The sequence below is a fragment of the Hyperolius riggenbachi genome, chromosome 1 (genome assembly GCF_040937935.1).
Source record: "Hyperolius riggenbachi isolate aHypRig1 chromosome 1, aHypRig1.pri, whole genome shotgun sequence".
Classification (NCBI taxonomy): Eukaryota; Metazoa; Chordata; class Amphibia; order Anura; family Hyperoliidae; genus Hyperolius; species Hyperolius riggenbachi.
The window spans coordinates 305388470-305400874 of record NC_090646.1 but is presented as its reverse complement, the minus strand read 5'-3'; the positions used below and the strand labels follow the sequence as shown (position 1 = coordinate 305400874).

The 12405-nt window shown below is 44.7% G+C and overlaps 1 protein-coding gene across 1 annotated transcript in view; it reads right to left on the bottom strand.

Annotated features, from left to right (window-relative positions):
* Positions 1–12405, bottom strand: part of LOC137509098 (semaphorin-6B-like) — a 729870-nt gene that overhangs the window by 473575 nt on the left and 243890 nt on the right. The gene's annotated exons all lie outside the window — the stretch shown is intronic.

Below are 12405 nucleotides of genomic sequence, written 5' to 3'. Positions count from 1 at the left end.
AGGTACATTACTTATACAGCACATTGTGTCCTTCCTTGGTTGTGTGGTGGTAGCCGTTTCTCAGGCTTCCACTCCGGACCGGAATCGAACCCTGATTCCCCGGCCATTATGGTGCAGAAAGTACCAAAGAGAGTTGACCACACAGTTAAATGGATGGCAGACTTGCCCTCCATAACAGATTTCCGTTAAAGAGGAGCTGTTAGGTATAAGGTCTCAGAGAAAATAAACACATATATCAGTAGCTAAAGATTGGCTGTACTTACATTACATATGCATTTCACTGTCCACGTTTGGATTTCACAGAATTTGTATATAGTATATGCAGAGATAGATGCTCCTGACAGCTCATGGCAGGCTCCATGTTTTTCTGTCAAATGTGTTGTCATGTCCTGCCTGCTTCCTGATCACAGATAAGCTTGTACTAAATAACACAGTGTGCAGTGAATATTAATGAGCCATGTGGCTAGGAACAATAGCTGACTCCTGCAGTGTAGTCTGCCCGAGATTTATCAGTGCTACGGGATTACAAGCTGCTGTAAGGTCTCATTAGCAGCCGAGGGGAGAGCCCCAGAATGCTTTGCAGTAATATGCGGCTTGCGTCTTCTTAAGAATAACAGACTTTCTGATAAGCACACATCAAAGGTAACTGAGATTTTTATCTTCACTAATTGCTTTTGGGCTTCCTTCTAAACTGTTTAACACAGGAGAATAGAGGTTTAAATTAGCTTCTGCAGCCTGACAGTTACTCTTTAAAGGCAAGTGGTGTCATCTCTGGCACACAGCGTTGGGTGAAGGGTCCATCTGACCACAGATGCCTTGTCTGCAAAGCACGGTCAGGGCAGGTACATTACTTATACAGCACATTGTGCCCTTCCTTGGATGTGTGGTGGTAGCCATTTCTCAGGCTTCCACTCCGGACCGGAATCAAACCCTGATTCCCCCAGCCATTATGGTGCAGAAAGTACCAAAGAGAGTTGACCACACAGTTAAATGGATGGCAGACTTCCCCTTCATAACAGATTCCCGTTAAAGGATTTCAAGTGTACGCATCATTATACAGGGCCTCGAAAGAGTCCTGTATTGTTATTTCTCGTCACTCCCTCCCTGAGCCGGGACTCGCGTGCCGTGCCTCCTGCCTCCCTTGGATGTGTGGTGGTAGTCGTTTCTCAGGCTCCCACTCCGGACCGGAATCGAACCCTGATTCCCCTGGCTGTACGCTTTCTTTCTTTAACAATGGTAGAGAAAGAACCATTAACAGTCTGAGCAGCGATGGACTATTGGGTGCGCAGGCTTGACCTGTGGCCAGAGCTGTCACAATTTGCCATCCAACTTCTGGCTTGACCTGCCTCAAGCGTCCTAGAAAGGACCTTCAGCGCAGCTGGAGGCATTGTCAGTGAGAAGAGAAGTCGCGTAGGTCAAAAAAAGTGTTTAGTACCTCACCTTTATTAAAATGAATCCTGGAGGGCTACTGCCGGCCCGAAGACTAAGTCAGTCCCCACACACACAGCATCTCTGCCTGCACGTCGTGTGACTGCCTGCCCTAAGACTTAGTCAGTCCCCACACAGCATCTCTGCCTGCAGGGTCCAGGACTCCAGGTGGATTCCTGAACAAAAAGAATAACAATTTTTCTGGTGCGTGTACATACCTGCCTAATTTTTCTGGATGCACTGGGGCTGCAACAACAAAGCAAAAGGCATGTACATGTGTCAATTCCCCTTCGTGATCATTACCTTGCTGCGGTGAAGGGGCTTGTGTATCACAATGAAGCAATTTCCGCCGGCTATATGAGTGTGTCGGGGGGGCACACCCAAGATAGTAGGGTCGTTGCTCCATTGTGGACAGACCAAATTCGATCAGCTGGACAGTCACTGTTGTTCTATCATTGAGCTACCACAGCCCGGCGACCATATGGGCTTGAAAACAGCCGTGGCCTGCACTCTCGCCATGGTGCGCACCAGTCTAGCATGGCCGTCACTAAACAGCTGTTTGCAGTGCGTTACACAGTGAGTTTGGTGTGTCAGTGTGAAGCAGTACACTAATTACACTACCTGATTGATGTATACACATGCAAGATGTTTTAAAGCCCTTTATGCCTCCAATTTAGCATTGCAATATAACTTCTGCCCTTAAAACGTTGTTGTGGGTCAAATCCAGGTTTTCTCCCGGGACTTTTGGCATGTATTCCACTTTGCCATCCAAAACTCCAGGTGTTAGACCCCTTGAAACATCTTTTCCATCACTTTTGAGGCCAGCATAAATGTTTGTAGTTTTCAAAGTTCGCCTCCCCATTGAAGTTTGTTGCGGTTCGTGAAGTTCGCGTTCGTGGTTCGCGAACCTAAAATCGGAGGCTCGAGCCATCTCTACTCAGGAATGGTGCACGCAAGCCAAGCATTGAGGCTTGAGCTTTGGTAGCTGTCTTTCCCTCCACTACCTGTTACCACTTGTAGCTTTTGAGGCACATGAGTAGAGGTGGCCCGAACTGTTCTGCCAGCGAAAAGTTTGCAGCAAACAATAGGTGTTTGCGTTCCCCCCTCAGGTGAACACATGACGTGTTTGACCCACCCCCTATACATTATAATGTAGCCAAACTTAAACCCCTCACCTCAGAGTCAGCAGACACATGGCAGCCAATCACTGCCCCTCCCACCTGGACCGCCCCCACACCGATCAGAATGCCAGCACAGCAGCCATTTTGCAGTCTGTGTTTGGCTTCTGTGCTAGGCAAATCAGGGAGAGTGTGCTGCTGACAGGGAGGTGTTAGGTAGGCCTGTGTTCTGTGTCCTCAGAGCTGATTCTTGCTGCTACCACATTGTCCTAAACAGCTAAGCCCTGGAGACAGGTCTGCTGGTTCTAGTAGTGCACCGACCATAACCCAATAATCCTTCACTACCACTACTGGCATATATTATGCACCTCTGCCCCTGTATAAGGCCTCAGTGCAGAATCAGTGTTATTTTGGTAACTTAACTGTCAATGAACTACGTCAGCCTGGCCATAGAGGCTGGAAAACCTACGATTGCCTGCACTCCTACGAACATGTGAGCAAACACAGCAGCCACTACACACAATTACACAAAGATTGCCGCCGAGAGGACTAACATTTATGTCATGGAGGTGTCGACTAGCAAAAACAATGATTTGCTCACCTGGCGTTATCACTAAAGCTCTTTGTGGTTGTTTGCAGTGTGTTAAACACGACATTTCTTCTGTCAGTGTGAACCGGGCTTAACACTTACACTAATTTATCTCCGAGTACACACGCGGGATGTTTTAAAGCACGTAATTCCACAAATTTAGGAAAGTACTGTGATTTCTGCCCTTTAGAGATTAAAACTGCGTTAACTGCATAATTTTTGATGGGTCTTTTGCCATGGATCCCACTTAGGCATGCCATGGTCCAGGTGTTAGACTCCTGAACACCTTTTCCATCACTTTTGTGCCCAGAAACAGTCCCTATAGGTTTTAAAATTCGCCTTCCCATTGAAGTCTATGGCAGTTCGCCAGATTCGCCTGTTCGCGAACTTTTGCGGAAATTCACAAACCAAAAATTTGGTGTTCAAGTCATCACTACACATGACTTTCTAAGAATATTTCACCCACTTCCATGTGTAATTCATGGAACTTTGCCACACGCTTGACGTTACTGTTTCATTATTTTCTGTTTTCATAGTTATAATGTTTTGTGTTGCATGCCTGTCTGTGCCTATGACCTCTCCATTTCCAGGTTTATTAACTGTACTTCTCAGGTTATCAGCGAATTTCTTCTCTCAGGATCTTCATCTATCACAACAAGTAACTTGCAGCACTTAGCACTGCATTATTGGTTATGGCCTTAAAACTTACCCTGTCAAGTGCCCCTTCTATCGTCCTGTTTCCCTTCTGAACCAGGACCATAAGCTACTGGCTAAGGTCCTATCAATCCACATAAACAAAGTCCTGCCCAAACTGATCTATCCCGATCAGTCAGGATTCGTTCCCGGGAAGAGCTCTGACCTTAATATCCACTGTCTAATGACAAATCTCTCAATTGTGCATGACAATCTGGGATCTAGTATTGTGGCTTCCCTCGGTGCAGAGAAGGCCTTCGATTACGTGGAGTGGCTGTACCTTTGGGATGTCTGTAGGTGATTCGGGTTTCGTCCTGGGTTTATAACTTGGGTGTGGGCTTTATACGGTGCGGGTCAAGACAGAGTAATATATCGGAACCCCTCCCTGGAAAGGGGCACTCGACAGGGTTGCCCCCCCTATCCCCATCCCTTTTTGCATTGGCCATAGAGCCTCTCACAATTGAGATGCAAAGTAACACTATCATTAAGGGTCTGAAAGTAGGGGATGTGACTGAAGTCACAGTGCAGATGACCTTCTCTGGTTGATAAAATTTTACTGCAAGATTTTTTGTCTTCAGAAACAATTTTTTGAACTAAATCAAAACCCTGAAGTTGGCATGGCATCCATATGGGTGGCTCATAAAGTCTTTGTGAAAATGTTATAAACCTAAAGGGCAAAAAACCCTCAAAACCAGGAGCATTGCGTCAGCCGAATAGCAATATCAGGTTGCTGCAGACTAATTGGTACAAAAATTTGAAACAAAAGGTCCATGTGTATCCCATGTGTTGGAGAAAGCGAGAGCAGAGGTTGGTGGGGTGGCTAAAGCATCTCTGTTGGAAGCTAGGCCTCAGACGGACAGAGAGAGTAAACGGATACTGTTTGTCCAGACTTTCTGCAGGCAGTCAGCCTTGGAGAAACAGGTGGTGAATAAAAACTGGCCTATCCTGCAGAACAATCCGGTGTATGCTGAGGAGTTTAAGGACCACCTTCCCTTTTTTATACAAAAGGGGCAGGACAATTAACATAGTCAGTAAAGTAAATCTATCCATCAGATGTGTTGAAATGAGTAAGCTTACCAAAAAGAGAGGGACAATTCTTTGTTTGAACTGCCACTGCTGTGGGGCCATCATCAAGGGAGAACATGTGTTACATCCGCATACCGGGGCAAAGATCTGCATTCGATCTATGTACATACGTAACCGTGGTTTTGTAGTTTATGCATTGAAATGCCCTTGTGGTCTCCTGTATGTGGGAAAAACGTCCCGTGAAGTGAAGCACAGGATACAGAAGCACAACAGCTCTATCCGAGGGGTTGATCAATCCAAACTGAGTACTGACACACCGGTGGGCAGACATTACGATGCCCAAGGACATGGTGTGTTGCAACCATGTACCATCACTCAGCAGAAGAGGGGACAGGGACAGAATATTGCTACAAAAAAAGGCCAGATTGATGAGAAGGCTGGACTCTATGACGCCTAGAGACAGAGGTGGCCTTAGTGTATGTGGGGCATGGGGCGAGGGTTATACGCAAGGGCCTATAGCCATAAGTATAGGCCATATACCGTACTACCATGCTCAAAGGCTTGTCCACCTCTATGCCTTATTATTGTTTAAAGACAATTACATAGTTACATAGTTATTTTGGTTGAAAAAAGACATACGTCCATCGAGTTCAACCAGTATAAAGTACAACACCAGCCTGCTCCCTCACATATCCCTGTTGATCCAGAGGAAGGCAAAAAAAACCTTACAAGGCATGGTCCAATTAGCCCCAAAAGGGAAAAATTCCTTCCCGACTCCAGATGGCAATCAGATAAAATCCCTGGATCAACATCAGTAGGCATTACCTAGTAATTGTAGCCATGGATGTCTTTCAACGCAAGGAAAGCATCTAAGCCCCCTTTAAATGCAGGTATAGAGTTTGCCATAACGACTTCCTGTGGCAATGCATTCCACATCTTAATCACTCTTACTGTAAAGAACCCTTTCCTAAATAAATGGCTAAAACGTTTTTCCTCCATGCGCAGATCATGTCCTCTAGTCCTTTGAGAAGGCCTAGGGACAAAAAGCTCATCCGCCAAGCTATTATATTGCCCTATCCCCTATGTATTTATACATGTTAATTAGATCTCCTCTAAGGCGTCTTTTCTCTAGACTAAATAAACCCAGTTTATCTAACCTTTCTTGATAAGTGAGACCTTCCATCCCACATATCAATTTTGTTGCTCGTCTCTGCACCTGCTCTAAAACGGCAATATCTTTTTTGTAATGTGGTGCCCAGAACTGAATTCCATATTCCAGATGTGGCCTTACTGGAGAGTTAAACAGGGGCAATATTATGCTAGTATCTCAAGTTTTTATTTCCCTTTTAATGCATCCCAAAGTTTTGTTAGCTTTAGCTGCAGCTGCTTGGCATTGAGTACGATTATTTAACTTGTTGTCAATGAGTACTCCTAAGTCCTTCTCCAAGTTTGATGTCCCCAACTGTATCCCATTTATTTTGTATGGTGCTAGACCATTAGTACGTCCAAAATGCATGACTTTACATTTGTCAACATTGAATTTCATCTGCCATGTATGTGCCCATATAGCCATCCTATCCAGATCCTGTTGCAATATGACACTATCTTCCTGAGAGTTGATGATTCTGCACAATTTTGTATCATCTGCAAAAATAGCAACATTGCTCACTACTGCATCTACTAGGTCAATAATAAATAGATTGAAGAGCACTGGACCCAGAACAGACCCCTGTGGGACCCCACTGCTAACAGTCTCCCATTTTGAGTACGATCCATTGACCACAACTCTTTGTTTTCTGTCCATTAGCCAGTTCCCTATCCATGAACACAGACTCTTCCCCAGTCCTTGCATCCTCAACTTGTGCACCAGACTTTTGTGGGGAACAGTGTCGAAGGCCTTTGCAAAGTCCAAGTATATCACATCTACAGCATTCCCAATATCCATATTAGCATTCACTACCTCATAAAAACTGAGCATGTTAGTCAAACAGGACCTGTCTTTAGTAAACCCATGTTGATGCTGAGAAATAAGATTATTTTCTACTATGAAGTCATGTATAGTATCTCTTAGTAACCCCTCAAATAGTTTGCATACAACTGATGTTAAGCTTACAGGTCTATAATTTCCTGGATCTAACTTTTTGCCCTTCTTAAATAATGGGAAAACGTGGGCTGTACGCCAATCCACTGGGACTCTGCCAGTGGCAAGAGAGTCACAAAAGATAAGATAAAGGGGTTTATCTATAACTGAACTTAATTCCCTTAGGACCCAAGGATGTATGCCATCCGGGCCAGGTGCCTTGTCTATTTTTAATTTATTTAGTCTTGCCTTCACTTCTTCCTGCGTTAAGTTTTTAATATTACAGTTAGAAGATTGAGACTCTTCTGCCTCCGTAGTTTGCAACAGTGCTGTTTCTTTTGTGAAGACAGAAGCAAAGAAAGCATTTAATAACTCTGCCTTACCTTGGTCATCCACCATTGAGTTCCCAACCTCATCCTTTAGGAGTCCTATACAGTCAACCTTTCTTTTTTTAGAGTTAATGTACTTGTAAAACTTTTTTGGGTTAGATTTGATATCCTTAGCGAATTGTTTTTCAGCTTCAATCTTTGCCTGCCTAATTTCTTTTTTACAATTTTTATTGCACTCCTTATAATTGCTTAGTGCAGCCTCGGTCCCCTCCTGTTTTAAGACCTTATAGGCATTCTTTTTCCTCTTCATTTTATCTTTAACCTTTCTATTCATCCATAGAGGCCTTTTTTTATTCCTAGATATTTTGTTTCCATATGGGATATACATACTACAAAATTGATTGAGTATAAGTTTAAAAGCTTGCCATTTCCCTTCAGTGTCTTCCCCTTGTAGTACATTATCCCAGTTCACCAAACTTAGTGCCTGCCTAATTTGATTGAACTTTGCTCTTCTAAAATTCATAGTTTTAGTGTTCCCGCTGCCCCGTGGCCTATCAGTCACCAGATCAAACGTTATCATGTTGTGATCACTATTTCCCAAATGTTCTTGAACCTGCACATTTGATACATTATCTGGTCTATTAGAAATGTTCAGATCCAGTAATGCATTCCCCCTAGTTGGTTCAGTTACCATTTGAGTCAAATAATTGTCCTGTAGTGCTGCCAGAAATCTGCTGCTTTTACCAGAATGGGTAGCCTCAATACACCAGTCAATGTCTGGAAAGTTGAAGTCGCCCATAATTATGACCTCATTTTTACTTGCAGCTTTTTCAATCTGCTGTAGTAATCGCAGTTATGCAGCTTCATTAATAAGAGGTGGCCTGTAGCATACCCCAATAAGCAATTGGCAACTTATTTCCACCATGAATATTTACCCAAACGGACTCCACATCTTTGCAATCTTCCTCCATCTCATCGTTGAGGACAGCTGTAAGAGAATTCTTAACAAAGAGACAAACCCCTCCACCTTTTTTCCCTGTTCTATCCCTCCTAAACACATTGTATCCTTTTAAATTAGCTATCCAGTCATGGCTTTCATCCATTCATGTCTCGGTTATTCCCACAATGTCAAAGCCTTTGTCATTCAGAATGAACTCTAGTTCTTCTATTTTATTTGCAAGGCTCCGAGCATTGGTTACCATGCACTTTATATTTTTACCACCACATTTACCAATTTTGTTTACATGAAATGGGCTACTTGGATTTTTACCAACCTCCTTAATCTTTACACTGTCCCCACCCCCCTCTCCACCCCCCATAATGTTAGGTTCCCACTGTCTTTTTACCTCATCTTGTCTACATATTGAGACTTTATCCTCCCGCCTCCCCCCAGATCCTAATTTAAAATCTCCTCCAACCGTTTATCCATCTTCTCCCCCAATGCAGCTGCACCCTCCCCATTAAGGTGCAGCCCATCCCTGCTGTAGAACCTGTAGCCGACTGCAAAGTCTGCCCAGTTCTCCAAGAACCCAAACCCTTCCTTCCTACACCAATTTCTCAGCCACTTATTTAACTCCCTAAGCTCCCTCTGTCTCTCAGATGTAGCATGTGGCACTGGCAGTATTTCAGAAAACACCACCTTGGAGGTCCTTGCTTTAAGTTTATCTCCAAGTACCTGAAAATCATTTTTGAGGACCTTCCATCTCCCACTAACTTTGTCATTGGTGCCAATGTGTACCATGACAGCCGGGTCTTCCCCAGCACCACCCAGTAATCTGTCAATTCTTTCCGCTACATGCCGAACCCGAGCACCCGGGAGGCAACAGACTGTACGGCATTCACGGTTTCTTCGACAGATTACCCTATCTGTGCGCCTAATAATTGAATCCCCTACCACATGTACCTGTCTAGCCTTAGCTGCACTCCTATTCCCTTTCTCTTTGCAGCAGTCTGCCCCTTGGTTGCTAAGGAGCACATCCTGCTGCAGCATTGCTACTCCAGACTCCTCCTCCCCAATATTACGCAAACAAGCATACTTATTAGTGAGGGACAACTCGGGACTAGCCTCCCTGCCACTTTTTCCCCTACCCCTTCTAACTGTGACCCAAGTAGCGGCTGCCTCTGCTTCTTGGTCCGGCTGTACTCCACCCACCTCATCTTCACCGGTTCCATTCAGTGTCTGGATCGTGATTCTCAGTGTTGTGAGCCACTCATTTAGCTCTCTGACTTCAGCCTCTAATTGAGCAACACACACACACCAAGGGCAACAGTAAACACCCTCAATCTGCTTATCAAGGCATGCATACATGTTGCAGGATGTACACTGTACTGCATTGTCCAATGTGATGACTATTGTATGGGGAAAAATTATTTAAAGTAAACTGTGGCGGTAAAAGATGAAACGGGAGAGTGAGTGTAGCTGGGGAGGAGGAAAGGGAGAGTAAGTGAAATTGGGGAGTGGGGGGAGGGGGAGGGGAGGAAGAGGGGCGGGAGGGGTGGAGGAGTGGAGGTGGAGTGAGTGAAGTTGGGGTGGAGTCCTCAAAATTTAAAGACTACACTACACGTTTGTTAAAGGCCCTAAGCCAACGAATATACTGGGGATGGGTACTAAGCTGGCTGGGGAGCTAAGGATAGGTAAAGGCTGGGTGGGGAGCTTGTGATAGGTACAGGCTGGCTGGGGAGCTAGGGGTGTGTACCAGACTGGCTGGGGATGGGTGCTAGGCTGACTGGGGAGCATGTCTTGATAGAGATACAAAGTTTGTATCTCTATCCAGACATGCTCCACAGCCAGCCAAATACACATTCCCAGCTCCTCAGTCAGCCTAGAAACCACCCCCAGCTCTCCAAAGGTCCAACAGTTGCATGAAAACAGAAAAAAATCCAGGTAAATCCATATTTTTTCCAAGGATCTCCTTGGTCGCAAAATAATTTGCTGCCATCTACCTTGGGGTACAAGGGATACAGGCGGCCAGCCCTAGGGTCATCGAATCTGGGAAATTAACCACAGGAATTTCCCATGTCTCAAAGAACATTCTTAAATCATCCATAGCCCACAGAACAGCAGATCTGCCATTTAATCTAGCAATCAAACTAAAAGGCTATATATCACGCTGATCCGTGATGAGGTAACATACAAGTGTATACACAAACAGTAGTACGTAAAGCATAGTCAGGATCAGGCCTTAGTTTTACACAAAGTCAGAGGTATCGAGGTACAGAGTAGCAAGGCAATATCGTAGTCAATAAACAGGCAGGGTCATACACATAAGTCAGATGTCAGTCGTATTGTAAGGATCAGGCAATAACGAAGTCAGGGACAGGCAGAGTCGAACACATGTATCAGATGGCAGTGGTACAGAAGGACAAGACAAGAGCGAGGTCAAGAGGCAGGCAAGAGGTCGGTACACAGATAAATATAAAATAAGATGTTACTTCAAAATATTACGATAATATATAATATAATTACAAAAAGCAAGACTAAGTAACTAGAGTATATATATATTGTGCATCTACACAATATATTAATGTAGCTCTCGAAACTCACTGACTAGACCAAGAATCAGCGAACTGATTAGTATCAAGGCCAGTGAGCAACTGACTCACTTGGCCTAATATACCCAGGAGGCAGAGCAGATCTAGCCCCCAGGATGACAGCCCCTCCTGTCAGACGCCTCCTCAGCTTGTAAAAGCCGCTCTGCCCCACGCAAGCCCGACAGGAAGAACTGTGAGACCTTTGATGCACCGCCGGAGGGATGCCAGGGATGCCTTCAGAAGACATCGGAGGGATGCCGGAGATACCCTCAGAAGATGCCGGAGCAGAAGTCTCTCCGCCGGAGACGCCGCGGGACCCGCCGCCGGAAGGTAAGATCATCACACTATACCCATCTATATGCAGCATCAGCCTTCTTTAGTTCTTCCAAAACTGGCTCAACTGCTCTTTTCAGAGACAAAGTTCTCAGTGAAAGTTCAGGAAACACATTCCCATCCAAATCCAGCTGTCCCTTCATGCTGGTATTAACCATTATCTCTTCTTTCTCTAAAAAAACCTCAGTTGAGGAAAACCCTTCCGCCTCCTGTATATCACATGGTATCTACGCTATCTCCACTACATTACCTGTCGGCTCCTGCGACTTCTCTTCCAGGAAACTGGATATCCACCGCCTGCGGATTGGTGTCTTCCCTTGCCTCTGGACCCACTTTGGGCAATCTCTACCTGGATACAGCTGTGTCTCACACTCACCAAAGCTGCCAGTAACTGGAGTATGGGTTGGAGCATGTGGCATCTCACATGCCACGCATCTCTACTCTGCCTTAGCCAGGCCACATCCCCATGTTAAATACTTCTACATACATAGGATTAACTAAAATGGATTAAGGCACTTGAAAACAGGACCACCTTAGTATCCTAGAACCCTGACCACACTCAAATACTAAAACCACCATAAAAATAGAGACTTTTTTTCTTTTTTTGCATTCTTTTTCTGACTTTTTATAACCACCAAGTACAAATTAGGGGGCTTATATTTTTTTTACCTGCACTCTTAAGCCAACGACCAGCAACGGGTGCTCAGCAAGGGATTCAGATGAACTTGGCCGAGTGTCGGCCAACTTCTGTGAAGACGTCACTCCCACAGGTGATGTCATGCAGATGCCGCTCCGTCATTCTTCTGCCCCCCGCACAGCAACAGAACGCATTGTCAACTACACAGCTGACACGCATCTGTACATGCCAGCTCAGCAAAGTCACCCAAGGGAATCGGATCCCGATCCCTGACCAGCGATATCAGTCTGGTTTCTTGATTAGTAATCTTATCAAATTTCTTTACTTTTGATAAGAGTCAAGAGAGACACAATTTGTTTCTCTATAGTACACAGTAAGAACTCCCTGTTCTACTCATTAGGATCAAAAAATGTTTATCGTGGAAATTTTAGATACTCAATCCACTTACTTCCGCCCCCTTCCTGTACTCTATCCAAACTCAAACTTCCCTACCTCTTACAAAAGTCATAGTGCATACATGAAACAATGTTACAAATGTAACAACAACATAAAACTAAAGGCTGTTGACAAGATTTTGCAATTTGATGGAACGTGAACTGTTGTTTTAATTAAACATTAAGGCCCCTTGCACACTGGTGTGC